This window comes from Martes martes (assembly GCF_963455335.1).
Source record: "Martes martes genome assembly, chromosome: 1".
In the NCBI taxonomy this organism is placed as follows: domain Eukaryota; kingdom Metazoa; phylum Chordata; class Mammalia; order Carnivora; family Mustelidae; genus Martes; species Martes martes.
The window spans coordinates 88,546,346-88,563,948 of NC_137888.1; the positions used below are offsets into that span (position 1 = coordinate 88,546,346).

General features: G+C 37.2%; 1 pseudogene across 1 annotated transcript; it reads left to right on the forward strand.

The window, feature by feature from the left end:
- Window positions 1-841: 841 nt before the first annotated feature.
- Window positions 842-9,904, forward strand: LOC308342620 (peroxiredoxin-5, mitochondrial-like; annotated as a pseudogene). The gene is made up of 2 exons: window positions 842-882; window positions 9,399-9,904. The product of its transcript is annotated as a peroxiredoxin-5, mitochondrial-like (transcript).
- The last annotated feature ends 7,699 nt before the right edge of the window (window positions 9,905-17,603 follow it).

Genomic DNA, 17,603 nt, shown 5'->3' on the forward strand with positions numbered 1-17,603 from the left:
CAGGCAAAGCACGAAGGTGAAGAGATCCTGTTGGCAGAGAGTGAGCCCCCTGACAGCTCACCATTCAAGCACCCTCACTTCTCCAGCGCGAGAGGATGGGGGGGCGGGGAGGGGGACCGCGGAACGTTTCAGGCCAAGGAGACGCTCGCGGCGGCGGCATCTTTTAAGACTGACCTGCTTTAAAAGTGCCACTTTAATGGCCTAGGAAATAACTGAAATCGGATTACACGTTACTTACCAACGTCTGCACCCAAACTGGGAGGTCCAGATCGGGTTTTAGGAGGCAGTATACGAAACGCCGGGCTGGAACCCTAATGCAAATCCATCAGCTGCTGCCCCCAAATCGCGCACGCAGGCAGCGGCGCTCGGGAGCCCCCAGATCAGCCCATCGCCTGAGCCTCCGCCAGCTTGTGCCCCCTCCCCCCCCCCCGCACCCCCGGCCCCTCCTCCGCGCCAACTGTGTAAATCAGCCGCCGCAGTCCTCTCGCCGCGCATCGCAGGCAAATCCCTGCTTAGGAAGCAAGGAAGCAAGTGATCTCTCTCTCTCCCTCTTTCTTTCTCTCTTTCTCTCGCATTCTCTCTCTCTCCTCTCATTCTCTCTCATCTCATTCTCTCGCTCATCTCATCCCCCCCCCCCCCCCCCCCCCGCTGCATCGGTCACAATCTGGCAGCTCTACAAAGAGAAGCCCTGTAAAATTGAGTGGCAGGAAGTCAGCGTTCTGTATCTGTGGATTGACTTTAACTTTTATTTGCAAATAAGAGGTGGCCGTTTGGAAAATTACAGGCCTGGCCCGAGGGGTTTGGGCGGGGTCATCAAATTAAGAGCATCTGAGCTGTATTGATGGGCGGTATCCCTAAACGCCTCCTAGAAGCTGTTTCCAAGTGATTTACAGTGCCCCCCCCACACACCCCGCTTCATGATACATAGGTGACATTTTGGAAGTACACAGATTTCCTCATCTGTTTACACGCGCCAAGAGGGAGGAAAATAAAACTAGAGTGAAGAGAGGTGTGAGGGGCATTTGCTGGAGAGATGTTGGATACCATTTCGTGACGAATTAAATGAGGACACTTGAGCAATTATTGCACCTATGTGAAAGAATTATTGCAACATTATATACCTACTGGAGGCGACCATTACCCCCACTGCAGTCATACTAATGCAGTCATTTAATGCTCCATTCAATCTGCAGTGTAAACCAACGCAGTTCTTTTTAATAGATCCCTTTCATTAGCGACTGCGTTGTAGAGAGGACAGTCTTCCACTAACTTCCAAACTGAATAAGAAGTAGTCCCAGGAATCATCTTTGTATCTCTTGCCATTCCTAACTGAAGTGAATGGAATAAATTGTCGAAGGCAAGCAAAGTTGTGTAGCTAGTATAAGGTAGACCTAAACTGACCTCAACCCTATTTGCAAAAGCTCTCAAAGGAGCTAACTCAACCCTTACAAAGAATACTCTCTTTCATATATGAAATTCTTTGAGAAACAGGCCTGGAGGTATGATTTTAGCCTATATTTAATGGATTTTCGGTTTACTATGCTACACCATTGTTACTGTACGTTATATACATGTTATACCACGAGTCTAGTGTCTGTATTACCTTCATTAAAAGAAAGAAGATGGAACTGGTCATAGTGGAAAAACAGGGGACTGTGGGATTCCTTTGGATTTTGTACATAGATTAGCCAAATTCCATATGGCAACTGTGTTGGTTGTGCATAAAGTGAATTTAGATTGCTTTTTAAAATAATATTTCAATTTGTTCTTCACAATAGTCTTCTTTAAGATTATTTAGATTAATAGAATATCTACAGGAACCTAGAAAGTGGTGAAAGCAATATGATAACAAAATACATGCTTTTATTTATTTTTATTTTCTATTTTTTTTAAGATTTTATTTATTTATTTGTCAGAGAGAGAAAGCAGAGGGAGCAGCAGTCTCCCTGCTGAGCAAGGAGTCCAATGCAGACTCCATCCCAGGATCCTGGAATCATGACCTGAGCAGATGGGAGATAGTTAGCTGACTGAGCCACCTGGGCATCCCTTATTTTTTTAAAACATTTTATTTATCTATTTTTAGAGAGAGATGGAGTGTGAGGTTGGTGGGGTGATGGGGGAGCAGAGGGAGAGAGAGAATCTCAAGCAGAGTCTGTGCAGAGTCAGAAGCAGGGCTCCGTCTCACAACCCTGAGATCATGACCCCCGCCAAAATAAAAAATCTGTTGCTTAACCTACTGAGCCACCCAGGCACCCCCCCACACACACACACACATTTAAATATTGTTTTTCAGATCTGGCACACATTTCAAACCCTCCTCAGTATTTTCTTGGATAATAAATGCTTCCATGTGAAGCATATGTACATGGAGACAAGGATAGGAAAAGAATATTTGTCTTGGGTTTTTCACTTACAAGTCCTCCAAATTGAGTTTTAAAAAGATATATTCAAGAAAGTTTGTGGAAAAGGTCCATCCCTATAACAAATCAGTCTGATTTAGGAGAGCCTGAGCTACATCAGTAGGCTGATGAGTCATAGAGATGTTTCTGGCCTTTTCAGGTGGTTGCTCAATTCGAGGAGAATCACTCCTGAGTACACCATATTCTACGTGGGCAAGTGTGAAATCACACACATGCCCCTGAGCCTCAAGGCTGGTGGATATTAGAGTAACCCTGGAAGAAATCAGGCAACATCATTCTTAAAATAGCTGAATCTCTTTAACCTTTTGGAGGTTTTTTCTTTTTATTTGATTTTCAAGGTTATTTCTTGATAAGAGAACTCTGAATGTGTTAAAATATTTACTCTGAGCAGATTTTGTTATAGTCTGATGGTTTGGGGAGCTACAGAAGATTGAATAGCTAGGATGGGTTGCCAATGTTATAACTGAGTACTTCCAACATAAATACTTCAGGTCAGATAAAAATGCTGTGGGGTAAGTGTGGTGATCCTTTGAGCTATTCTTTGTTAGGACTTTTTAGTGCATTCCACAGAAGTATTTATATACATACCCATAGTTTTATTTTAATCAAATAATTTATATTTCAAAAAAGAAAGAGCTCTCATTAAAGAACTGTGTTTTTTATTGATCATGCATAATGGGTAAAAGGAAAACATAGAAATAACATACACAATGTAATTAAATATGTTTATATTGCTGATATATAATATCATATATATATGTATATATATGTATATAAATTTAGTTCCAAGGACAGCAGTATTTTTCAGTTTCCTTTTAATTATTCTGTTGTTTCCAGAGAGAGAGAGATAGTAGTATTAAGGTGAATAAAGTAGACATATTTTTCTTATCTAGCATATATTTTACTCACTCTGATTTAAATAAAATAAATATATCTTTGAAAGATGTAATTCTAATTAAGGTAGTACTAGAGAGTTTGTTTTATAATGGAGCATTCATCCAAGAAAGCTCTAAACTCTGCAGTAATTTATGATTACATACAGCATATCTAAGTCACCTATGTATTGTATTCATCTGCTTTTACACAGGCATTCAAGAAGCCCCTCTCTCTATCTCTCTCTCTCTTGTTTTGTTTTTGTTTTTGTTTTTTTGTGGTTTTTTTTTTTTTCGGCACACATTATTCCAAATAATTTTCAGACTGACAAACTACATGTTTGATAATATGAAAAAGCTAATCATATCTTCATTTGAGCAACTTTTAATACCACCTTTGAAACAATTGAAAATGTAGTTACTTACACAATATGATTTTGTAAATTAAAATTTTGTATACCAAGCATTAAGCAAATTAAAACATGATAAAAGAGAAATTCAATGTTAGCATTTATTGAAAGAATTCCAAAGATTGAACAATTCAGACTGAAGGTTACATACTTACATAAATGTTTTTGTGTATATCTTCCTATAACTCCATAGAAGAAACATGTTTGAAAGGTTTTTGTTTGTAGAAGCTCATGTTTGTAGAAGTACATGTTTGTGGAAGTTCCAAAACCATTGGTAACTATGTTTTTTCAAAAGCATCTTGTAAAACGTAGTGAATCAACATATTTATAAGCGATACCTGCATTACAACTAACAATCTATACATATAGAGAAGTAGTTATAAGATATTCAATTAGACATTGATCTTTTCTATTTTGTTTTACTAAAATATTTAGAAGCACTTTGTAAGCTTCCACCTAATGAAGACTTAGGTTATCTTTGAAGTAAACATGTATTTTAATCTCAAAGATTAAGTGAACTCTTTTAGAACTCCCAGAGTTTATCTAGTATGAACAAAGCTTCCAAATTTTAATTTGTAGTCTGGATTAAGCCCAGAAGTTATTGTTTCCTTTATAAGAGATTTTCTAAAATTATTTGAAATTAATAGATTGTAGATATTAAGATTAAAACTACTGAGAAAGGGGCACCTGGATGGCTCAATGGGTTAAAGCCTCTGCCTTCGGCTCAGGTCATGGTCTCAGGGTCATGGTCTCAGGGTCCTGGGCACGAGCCCCACATCTGACTCTCTGCTTAGCAGGGAACCTGCTTTCCCCTCTCTCCTGCCTGCCTCTCTGATGACTTGTAATCTCTATCAAATAAATAAATAAAATCTTAAAAAAAATACTGAGAAAAAAATCTTCAAAGATCAAGATATGGGGAAATTAATCAAATTTATTTGTTGAAATAAATTAAACTGTTGAATAATACATCAGGAAATGAATAGATATTGTATGTAGTGGAAAGAGGTAAATCACGTAAGTTTTAGCAGTGAAGGAAATTTTTCTTTTTTAATATATGATAAAGAGAATGAGAATGATTTTATAACATTATAGAATCTCAGAATTAAGAGGGACATGAAAGGTTATCAAGTCCAACCAATTATGTGATATTCAAATCCCTGTTTTACTATCCTTTGCCAAATTGTTATATAGACAAGGCTTAATATTGCCTGTGATGTGGAGCTTGGTGCATTTCAGGGCAGCTGATTTTGTTTTGGGACAAATCCAATTGGTAGAACAAATTTTAAGCAAACTTAAACAAATGTTTTCTTTTATTTCCTGTTAAGTAGTCTTAGTTACTCCCTTGAGGATATGTTTAAAATTCTAAGGTAATGAACTTTCTACTTATTTGAGTTAGGTTTATATTCATGCCGAGAAACTCACCTGGCAGGTAGAAATGTAGAACTAATCTTCAAGAGATGAACAAGGGCTAGAGAAGGAGTCACTTAATTAGAAGGTAATTGAAACTATAGAATTTGTGGTAACTGCTAAAGTGACAAAATGTTAAAGGGCATGATAATGCTTAAAATATTTTAACTAGCTTTCATGGAAATCCTCTTGGAACCACATTGAAGTTCTATATGTGTCCTCTTAGTCTACTAATTTAAAATTAACTACAGCATCATAGAGGAATAGTATTGGCATCAGCTAACAAGGCCAGCAAGCCTAATTAAGTCAAAGGCCAGCAAGCCTTTTAAGTCAAATCAAATTTCCTCTGGTCTTTGAATTTTTGAAAACTATTTGAGAACATGAATATGAAATAACTTTTTAAATGAGGCTGATTTCAGTATAAAGCCTGATGAAAAATTTGTTCCCACCAACTATGGGACAAGATAAAAGGCTTTATATGATTGTGTGCTGGAAACCACAGATAATGGAAATATTATGTACAACTTTGCATTTTAAGAATAGGACAAAAGTGTTATGAAACACTGAATATATATCTGAATGTTAACAATTCTTAAAGTGACTTAAATCCAAAAAAATAAAGTTTTTCTGGATTTGGCTGCCTCCCCTGTATCACTCTGCTGAGTTACTTAGGCATATAGCTGCTTTTAGCGTTTATGTTCTATCTAAATCTCCTTTCACATTTCTATGTTGTTAATTAATGTTTAGTGGTTCCCTTATCTGTAACTCTATCTTCTGTGTATTAAAATCGTGTGTGTGTGTGTGTGTGTGTGTGTGCACGTGTGTTTTCACATTTAGGCATTTAAAGGTAAATATATGTTTCTATGGGTGCTAATTTCTTTCCTTTCATAGCCAACAAAATATTCTTCTTTAACAGATGAATGGTCTGAATTTTATTTTCTTTAACGGTAGTGTTTTTAAGAATTTTGTGAATGGGAAAAGTTTATTACAAATGTTATTTTTAGGAAATATTTTAAATAAAAAGAATAAAATAATTTAATAAATGTATGTGGCACAATTAAGACACCATTCATCCACCGTTTTTTAACAAAGGCAAAATTATAAAATACTGCAGAACTTATAATGCTATTAATTTACCCCATCCGAAAAATATAAATTATCTTATAGAAATGTGACCAAAAATATAAATAAAAGATAAAGAATATTTGACTATTTGGGGATGTATTTCAATGTATTTTAATGACCTTAAAATTTTAAAAGGATAGGCTGACCTAAAACTAGTTTGTTGGTTTGTTTTTAATTTCTTGTACTAGTTAGATTTATTCATTAAAAGGGTAGTAGCAAAATGTCTCATGTTGTTAAGACAGTGAGGGAGTGTTTGCTAATTTCCCTCTCCCGCCCATTTTGGAACACTTTATGGTTGATTTTGTAATATTTCACTGGAAATGCCATAAAAATGTAGCCAAAAAGTATTTACACATATAAAAATGATACATATGCATGTGTATCTCTGTATGTGTGTGAGTTGGGAGGATAGAAAATTAAAAATTAGTGGATTCTTTATAAACTCTTTTGAATTGTTTTGTCTTAAATTGTTTTGTCTTGGGGCGCTTGGGTGGCTCAGTGGGTTAAGCCTCTGCTTTTGGCTCAGGTCATGGTCTCAGGTCCTGGGATTTAGCCCCACATCAGGCTCTTTGCTCAGAGGGGAGTCTGCTTCCTCCCTCTCTCTCTGCCTGTCTCTCTGCCTACCTGTGATCTCTGTCTGTCAAATAAATAAAATCTTTAAAATAAATAAATAAATAAATAAATAAATAAATAAAATTGTTTTGTCTCTAAAAGGAGAAGCACACTTAGTTTCAAAGACTCACAGAATAACAAAATAGTTATCCATAAGATATAAAAATTGAATTATATTTATTTAATTGATATTGGATGAGAATATTGATTAAGTTAGAGACTCTTGAAACATTTATGTCACAGATAGATAATCTTTGGGAACTGACTTTTTTGTATGGGTTTAAGCCAGTGTCCTGGAAAAATAATTCTGTTCAACAATTTAACAGTCTGACATCAACTCCCCAATGTGCAAGCACTTTCTATGATTTATAAAAAAGGTAACATGTTTTTAAAATTCTACTACCTTTTAGCTCTTATGCCAAAGTATATAAAAAGCCAAAATACCCAAGACTTGAATATGTTTAACATTCATTAGAGTCTTTGGCAATCTGGTTTAAGGAAAGGGGAGTGGGTTGTTAAAAAAAAAAAAAAAAGAAAAGAAAAGGATTTGCAGTGTTATCTCATGGAAATTCAAAGACTGAAACAAGTACAGCCAGACCTCATGGGGAACATAATCGGAAATTAGGCCACATTTTGTATCTCTCAGGGTCCACATGGTCTCCCTGTCACCTCCCTCACTTCCCATCTGTTCTCTACAGCAGAAAGAATGATTCTTAAAAATGTAAGGCTGGTATTATCTTTTAGTAACCCTCTAGTGGCTTCCCATCTCCCTGGGTAAAAGCTAGCGTTCTGTCTGACCCAGGTCCCGAGCTCTATGTAACCTTGCTGCTTGCTCCATAGCTGCCTTCTCACCCTGTGGCTTGCTTTCTCGCTCCCACTCTATAGCAAGCATATTCCCCCTCTTGCTATTTCTTTGACTCACCAAGCACACACCTATTTCAGAGCCTTTTCATCTACTGTGCACTCTGTCCAGTATACCCTTTCCACAGTTTCCAGCAGGACTGACTGGCATCTTCACTGCGTTCAGGTTTCTATTCAAAGGACATAATCAAGTCTGCATCCCTGACCATGCTACCCCAAGCAGCAGTTCCCCGATTACTTTTAAACTTCATGGCCTGCTTTATTTGTATTCCCATGGTTTCTCTCCTAATGAAATATAATTTATATGCTTAGGCACTTTTACCGTGTATCTCCCACTACAGGAATAAGTTTCATGAGAACAAGCACTTTGTTTTATTCATTGCAGTATTCCTGGCACCTAGAACAGTGGCCCGTACATAATAGGAACTCCATACAAATGTATTAGAGGGATTGAATGAATGAATGTTCTCTCTAATCTCTACTTCTTTTTGAGTCTGCACCATTTTTTTCCCCTTCTGCTAAGCTGCTTTCTCTGCACCGGCTAGCACACAGCTCGTAATTGCTACGTGGCCTTTCAGCTGCAGTATTCTCTACCAACTGGCAACTTCTCTCTTTCACTTTAGTTCAAATTCCTGAAAATATAAATGGACAGGCTTATTTTTTTTTTTTCCAGTAAGGCCACATAGACCATAAGTTTCTGGCCAGTCTCTGGATGTATTCTTTTTGGTCAGGTATATATTCATGGTCTAATAAGGCTGAGCCAGTTCACAGCATGGATGATTAGGTGTGAGGAGCCGTGGACAGGCAGCCAGGCAACACAGACATGTCTGGTACATAAAGCCACTGCCGCCAGATGGGCACCTGTGCTGTCCTTTGTCCCAAGTCCTGCTCACGGGTCTGACATTACTCCTCAGTTCAGTGCATCAAACTTCTGCCTCCGTGTCCTTCCTGACGAAATGACTTCTCTGTTTTTGTTTGTTTGTTTGTTACATATCTTTGTTAGATATAACGATGCATCTACAGAACTTCTACAATATATCCGTATCTCTTCTTTGATCCTAAAGGCAACAAAATTCCCTGGCACTCTTATTCACCCCAGGCTGTTCCATGTATGCTTTTGAATGGTAAGCAAGAAATCCCATGTGGCTGCTAGAGATCCTGTTGTGGACACACCCTAAGGTGACCTCCAGTGTGTCACATCCTTGCATAGTCTCATCTTCATAGTTCAGTGTGGATGGAACCTGTGACTTCTTTATCCACTAGAAAGTGGCAAAGGTTAAAGGATTTTGCAGATGTAATTAGAATCCCACATCAGTGATTTTGAGTTAATTGGAAGGGAGATTGTTCTGGGTCAGCTTGACTTAATCACGTGAATGTCCTTAAAAGAGAGATAGTACCCTCCCTAAAATGAAGACACAGTCTCCTAGTGATCTTCAAGAATCCAAGGAAATGAATTATTCCTACAACCTGGTTAAATTTGGAAACACATTTTTCCCCAACCAAGTCTCCAGATAAGAACACAGACCAGTTGCTTTGGGATGGGCATGCTGCTAGCTGGACCGCACCTTCTGGGCAGCCAAGCAGGCTTAGTTCTTGTCTGGGCCACTGCCATTAATCGGCGGCATGGGCGGCGAAAAGAGCAGGAGGGTGCCAGCAATAAAGCAGGGAGTAGATGCTTGGTGAGGCCTCAGTTTCAGCAGCGCTTTCTCAGCCGTGGCCCCAATCAAGTTGGGGATGCCATCCCTTCACTGGTGGCTATTGAAGGGTTGCCTAGGAGCAAGGTGAACCTGGCAGAGCTGTTCAAAGGCACAAACAGGGTGCTGTTTGGAAACCCTGGGGCCTTCAGGCCAGGCTGTTCCAAGACCCACTTGTCAGGGTTTGTGGACAGGCTGAGGCTCTGAAGGCCAAGGGGGTTCAAGTGGTAGTATGTCTGTATTGATGATGTTTTTGTGACTGAACTGTGGGAACCAGTTCACAATTCAGGAGGCAAGGTTAGCCTCTTGGCTGACTCCACTGGGACCTTTGGGAAGGAAACCAATTTGTTACTAGATGATTCATTGGTGGTGTCTTTGGAAATCACCAGCTCAAGAGGTTCTCCATAGTGGTAGAGGATGGCAAAGTGAAGTCCCTGAATGTGGAACCAGAGGATATAGGTCTCACCTGCAGCCTGGCTCCCAACATCATGTTGCAGCTCTGAGGCCCTGGGCCCAGACATACTACTTCCACCCTTTTCTATTTCACCTGTCCAAACCTGGATGGAGGGCCCCAGGCCAACTTCAACAGGAGCCACCCAATGGGAACCTTGACCAAATTTCTGCAAGAAACATTTCTGGTTTACATTTTTAAAAAAGAAAAAAAAAAAAAAAAAGGAAAGAAAGAGAGAGAGAGAGAAAGAAAGAAAAAAGATCACAGCCCAATTGTTACCTAGATTGTAGACTTGTGGGAGACTGAGCAGAGGGCTTACTTAAGTGATGCCTGAACTGGGGACCTACAGGAAGTGTGAGATAGTAAATATGCTTTGTTTTACTTCACTAAGATAGTGGTAATTTGTTAACTAACAATAGAACACAAACATAGATCCTTTATCCTAGTTTACAGTAATAGAAAAGTACTTAGAGTCTCCATGTTATTTTAGTTCCTTAAGGCCCATGTGGGATTTTTGACTTGTACTTTTTTGCTTTCTTTGAGTTTATATGTTAAATTGTGGAAGAGAAATAATTTACTTTACTTCCTTATTTACTTCCAAGTATACTTTTTGGGGGGGATTTACTCTTTAAAAAAAAAAAAAAATTTCTTGTCTCAGTGTCTTAAGACTAACTTTAGATCTTCTTTCAGGGGACAGCACATGGCCATCATGCTTTTCCTCCTGCCCTAGCCACATCATCTCTTTTGCATGTAGCATCAGCTCCTGTCATTTTCAACTTTTTATTCTGATGGAGTGTAGACACAGTGTCTTTGGCTGTGAAATTTACTCTATACCTCTCATTAAAGTCTCACTTTCTTTTCTTGTTTTTGCATGCAAATAATTATTTTATTTTTCATTAAAATCATTCTATAAATTCTGGAGAGTTTTTACTTAAAGAATGATTTTGTAAGGTCAAAACATTTATGGTGGGAAAAATTATCCCCTGATTTATCTGTTTGTTACATCTAAATGTTCATGTGTCACATTTTACTTTGTAAAAGTTGGACATATCTGTGTTTGGTCAGTCAGTGTTTAATACCTTATTATTTGTAAATTCTCAAATGTTATTTATTCTGTTTGTAGTCTCAAACTTTATATTTGAATATGTTGCCTTTCTAAGACGTTCTATAAACCGTAACCACTGTGCAGCATATAAGTCATATAATTTAAGAGTCAGTTAACTAATATATTTTCATATTTCGGAGTGCTAGGAGTTGAAGGTATAGAGACATAGACACAAAAAATTAACATTCTTTTTTATCCCTTCACCAGGTAATTTTTAGAGACTTTACAAACTCACAAAAATTATAGTTTGAATATTTGGTACATACTATCTCTATTTAAAAGAAAAATCTTCATTTTTTTAGAAAATATTTAATGGTATATGTTTGAAAAGCTAATATATTTACTTATTAAACACATGAAAATAAACAACTGAGATGAAATATTGATGGGATTTTTTTTATATGTTTATCCTGCCAGATTCTCAAACACTGATTTGAAATTAAAGTGATTAAGAATTTTTGTTTCCCCAAAGGACCCCCACTTAGAATATAATCAAGCTCTGGTCCACAGTTACCTGGAAAAATAAACAATTATTATAGATGGGTCCCTTATTAAATAGTTTCAAAGTCAAATTTTAATTTTAATGGACAGATGAAATTCCAAATCTTTCTGCATGGTGGAAGATAACAATCACGTTCATTTTGATCTGTAGGGAATAACGAAACATTCAGTAATCACATTTCTAAATGCATATCACAGTAGATAAGCCTTTAAGTGCTCTATTCAATTAATTAATTAAGCTTATATCTCATTCAGGTATACAAATTATCCTCTTTAAGAGAAAGAAGCTTAGGGAGATATTTAGAAGGAAATTAATTCAAGGAGCTTTTGTTGAAATATTTAAGTTCTATGAACAACTTATCAAATGAACTATAACCGAAGCTATTTTTCTTGTTATCATACTCAAGTCAGTGTAATGCACTGATAAGGAACACACTAAACATTTCCAGAGGTATGGTTTGTAATTCTTTAAAGTAGCAGAGCGTGTTTAACACACTTGCATTGTGTTAGTTCAGAGGCATAGATTTCTCTTTTGGAATGCTACCTTTTTATTATATATCGAAATCCCAGAAATTCCTGATAGTATCCAGTGTTAATTATTTTCCTCTGAGATGCGTCAAAAAACAAAAGTAATTTGCCATCCATTCATCTGGAAATGAGATCACAGTTTTTACTTTATTGTGAAGTATGAAAGAAATAGAACATTCCTAGGCAATAAAATGAGGCTTTCTTGTATTTTTGTCTTTAAAAAAAAATACATGCATAGGAAAATGTAAATAAAACAGTGTGCTTATTTAACAAAGAATTTGCTGACATTCTTGTTCCACCTAGTTGTTCTAAGTTTGTTGCAGCTGCCTCGAGGGGCCTCCAGATGGCGCCCTAGCGCTCGTTCTCTCCGCCCAGCGGCCGACCGGTTGCCTGCTGGTGGGGAGAATGAGCTTGGAGCAGCGGGGCTTAACCCAGCGAGGCTCAGAGGTGGGTTGCTGAAGGACTCGGGGAGGCAGCTGTAACAGGGCATCACTCACTGTCCAAGTATTTCCATTTCTGAGCGCAAAAGGAAGAACTTAAGCGGGCGGCAGTTGGAGTGTAAATTGCTTTGTAGTATTTAAAAGCAGAACGGATCGTGGGCAGCTGAGCTGGTACGTGCGAGAGAAACTACTGAATTGGAATTGTGCTGGGTAGGAACCCGTCTCATCATTCTTTGTGTACCAAACGTTCTGTGTCCTGAATTGTGCCTATGTGTATACACTCATTTCATTTTCACTTGGATCATGGGGGTTTGAGGTCACAATCTTTCATTTTCCAACATGATGTAATAAAAGCTTTGCAGAACATTGTCTATTGACAGAAATATGATCAGACTAATGGTGTAAAGAAACACATGATAATAGCACCAAAATACTTTTATGTTTCTTTGTTAGAGGAGAAAAAAAGAAGAAAGTAAACCTAAACCATTTTACTATATGGTTTTACCAGATATGACTTTAAAAAGACAATAGAAAACAATGTATGTTTAACTACGGTGGACTAGATATTAAATCACTTTTACCTACCTATAAGTGTAGGCATAAACACACCTGTAAAATATGAATGATTTTCATATCTGTGTGCGAGAAAAAAATATTGTGTAGCTACGAAAATCGTAATGATGAAAAATACATATCTTGTATATGTACATTTTGTATGGTCTAATATGCCATGTGAACATGTGTTGTGTATGTGTAGACAATAACATATATATGTCACCTACATGCAGAATTATTGCACAGTTATAAAAATGCCTGTGTTGCATATGGGTGGATTTTCACATCTTCACACACAATATTTCTATCTAGATTACTAAGTGTGAAGATCATCTATTGCTAAAAAAAAATCTGAATTTAAAGAATGTTTAATTCTTTGAATTGTTTCGGTGTTACATTTTAAATTTCCCAAGTTTCATTCGTTGTGCACTTAGTTTGTGCTTTTAAAATCTGAGGGAAAGTTTGGTTCTAATATTTGAACATAAAATAATGGCTGTAGTGATTATATGGAAATAGAATTCATAGATATATAAATCTAGATACCCTGGATTTGAGGTTACTATTGCTGGAATGCACAAGAGCTCTGAAAATACGGGAGTTCTGACTGGGAGTTTATATTAGAAACTAATCAGTCGACTGAGAGACCCAAAAGTTCAGAACTACGTTGGAAATTACAGAGGTTGGGGCTTTACTCGTAGTATTATTACTTTAAACTAATGTTAAGCTACTTATAAACTTGTATGTATTCCTTTGTGACAGATTTATATGTGAATCAGGTACTGAATTTTATGTTCTGCCATTGCACACAGCAAATATAACACAATTCAATCTAAGAAATATGAACTGAGACCTTAATGTTTAAGATAGTATGCCAAATAAATCCTGAGATGCCAAGAAAAGTTAGAAACAATCCCTGCCCTCAAAAAGTTGCTAGTCAAATGAGTAGGATGGGCATTTTTATTACCATGAATATATAGTAAAATACAAATCAAAATAAGTGGTATTAGAGAGGTGTAAGCCAAAGGTGTATAGCATTTAAGTGGAGGGAGAAATCTGACTTAGGGATTTTGTATTATGAGGTACTCCTCTCAAGGGATGGGTGGAAAGATCAATTTTGGTGAGTGAAGATAATGTTCAGTCAGGAATTTAGTTTGTGTTAGGAGTCAGTAGGAAATAATATTATTCAGGTGTGTGTGTGGTGGCATGGAGAGGGCTGTATTAGAGATGGCCTTGAACGTCAGGCTCAACATTTTGGCTTTTCACCATTATGTCATACCCAGTGCCACTAACAAGCATTAAGTACTCTTAACAGGCATTAAGTACTCTTTTAGAAATATTGAGTCTGGTGCATAATAACAAGAGCCAGTATGAGGCTTTACAAGAACTTTATGATTTACTTATTGAATATCTACCATATTAGAATATAAGTTCCAAGACATGAAAATCTTTTTTATTTTTATATCCACAGGACCTAGAAATTTCTTGGAAAGTGTTTATCTACTGTATGAATGAATGAATGGCAAAATGGGGATAAGACCAGGATTCTATATTATTTACACTTAGTTTTCCTACTACTTATCAATGATTAACGTCCTCAAAATTTACCAGTTCTTTGGTTCTAGCTGATTCCCCTTATGGCTCAGGTAATGGAAAGCAAGTTCCCTAGAATAACCACTATTGATGTTTAATTTTACTCTGTTTTTAACCTCTTACATGAATAGTCAACTCTTCACATTTTTAAAGGGATTACTAGGATAATTATAAACTGTGTAAATATTCAGGGAGAATTCTCCAGCTTGTTTTTTTATCTCTACAGTAGAAATATAGTAGGTATATAACACATATTAAACAAATAAATTCAGGGAAACAGTTGATGAGTTTGAGAAATGTCTTTGCCCCCTGAATGCCTCCAGTATCTGGTAGTCTGCAACTTAATACAGGTCAAACTCTCTAGAGCCTCTTTTTGTTTCTGGGGAGTGCAAAATTATCACTTAGAAGATCATTAGCTCTTTGCTTCCATAATTTTAGGGGGCACCGAAGTAGCATGTTTGGGGTCCCAGCCCCTATACATGGAGGTAGTCCTTTTCTCTATCCCTGTATAATATCTATAGCTTTTATGGGCAGTGACCAGCAGATGTGAAGAAACCAGTGAAGAAAATATATATATTTTTTGTCACTTGAAAAGATGTTCCTAAATGAAAATAAGTAGACATTTTGAAAGAACTTAGAAATGCGGTTCACTCACCTAAATTATAAGTCAACTATAGTTTCATACAAATGAAAAAGCCAAATAAACAGTGTCCTTGAACCAACAACATTAAAAAGTAAACCAACACCTGGAGGTTCCCCTTTTGCCCAAGAGAGACCTTTCTTCTGTGAGGATGACTTATATATTGTAATTAATTTTTATATGATTCATTTAAAAATGGGTAGAATTTCTCAGTTTAAAAATATGTGTTGATGGGGTTTATATGTGTTAGTTAAACTGGGGATGCAGGATTTGATTCCCTTTGAGCTAATGAGCACAGAGTCAGGCGTTTTCTGTCGTCGGTGTCAGTATGGCAAATCTTCACACTAGTCCTGGGCCCCATCCTGTTACATGCTATTAATGCTTTATTTTTAGCCTATGCGAGAGGAGATGGTAACATACAGTGACCCAGAATTCTTTTACTTTATTCTAAGCCCATAGCTTGGCCTGGAGACTAATGGATTAGGGGAAGCATATCTTGTTCAAATAAAGCTGGGTATTCAGTTTCAGAGAAATGTACTGCAGTCTGTACTGCAGGATTTTCCCCCTAGTGGTTGACTTAAAGCTGCTGTGTTTGTTGTAACAATTGAAATAGATTCTCCTTCATATAGTGGAGCTAGTTTGGCAAGATTCTTTAATAAGTTTTTAAAAGAACTTGTTTAAGGACAGCATGCAAGTTCCTTTAAATGATCATTTTGGAAGACACAAATACAGTGCCTTGGAAAACATACTGGGGGCTTTTTCTTTATTCTTTGGAAGGTGAGGCTTTCAAAAATACACAAATACAAAATATACACAGTAATGAAAATATTCTACTACTGGATTCCATATTATACTGCTTTTTCTTAGCATAGAGAAAAGTTTCCTTCCTCTGATGCATCATGTCACTACTTGCTATAGTCAGTGTCACTGAGTCAGTTTAACATGATTTATTTTGCCTTTCCAGCCAAACTGTAAACTCCTTAAAGGAAAGAGACCATTTCCATGCTTCTTTTGAATCTCCCTATTAAAGTAAACGTACTGCCAGCCACAAACACCACTGAAGTTTGGTTTCTGACAATTGAATAAAGATTAAATTCTTATTTTTTTTCCCTCTCACAAATTCAAATAAGTAGATTCAGACATACAGCAGTGACTTCTAAGGGGCAAAATGGAAGTCTTTCTAAAAGCTCTGTGTACTGAAAAGGACATGCCACAGCAGAAAGGGAAAGTTTCTTCTCTTTAAATCAAGTGTTTGATGAGATTTTTTAAAAATCATATTTGAAATACAGAGATATCTATGAAGGCACAAACCTCGCTTTCACTTGGCAAAGCTATTTACATCTGGAAAAGATACCTTCTGGCATACCTGTGTCTCTAGGGTGTTGTGTAACTGCAGGTAGAATGTTCCAAAGTCAGAACTGCTGAAAGTTAGGGCAAATCAGAAGTGTTCCTAGCAGCAAGAATTAACCTTAAGGAACCTTAGGGCACTGATATGCTTTAAAGTTGTTCCTGGAAAAAAAAATCATTTTTTATAATGAGTACATTTATAAGCATACAATAACCTGCTACCAAGATGAATAAAAATGAGAGTTCGTAGCAGCAAACTCCGATTTTAGCAAGTGCTAGAGGAAATAAAGGATGTGTAGCTGTATTGTTAACAGGAGTGAAGAACGTTTCTTGTATCTCTGGACCAAAGGCTAACAGAAGAGCTCTTGGTTACTAAGATGTATTCTTCTCTGGTCTCAGGCTCATTAACGATGGAAGTAGGAGGGAGAGGGTATAAAGCGGCAGCTGCAGCTGTGGGCTCTCAGATCATTTGTCACCTGGCATGAAGTTAGTGTTGGCAGGTCCAGAGTTCCAGCACAGAACACCAGCGAGCAAATGCCAACTGATTGCTGTTCCTCACCAGCTTACTGGCTAAGTCTGACTCATTCTTCAGATCTCTGCCGAAGTGTTGCTTCCTCCAGGTAGCTTTGCTTGACCCCTCCAGATACACTTAGCACCTTTTTCTCTGCTATTACAATCTCATATTCTCATCCTTGCCGCTGTACTTACCGCTTGAAGATGACCTGCCTGCTCCTTCACTAGACTGAAGGCAACAGCTGAGTCTTGTCCAATACTGATCTGTTTCTGTGTCTGGCTTACAATAGGTTTGCGACTGTATATGAATATTGTCTGTTGCATGATTTCAAGGATACGTAGTGGCTTTGGTGTCAGTGAAAGTTGCATTTAACTCTTGGCACACATCTTGGCACGCTTAAACTCTGAGGTCTCAGTGTTCTCACCAACTGTCGGAGCCGATTATATACTTGTTCCTTAAACATGGTTGTTAAGGTTAAAAATAATACCTATTGTTATTATTATTACTATTGTACTATGATTATCTTAGAGA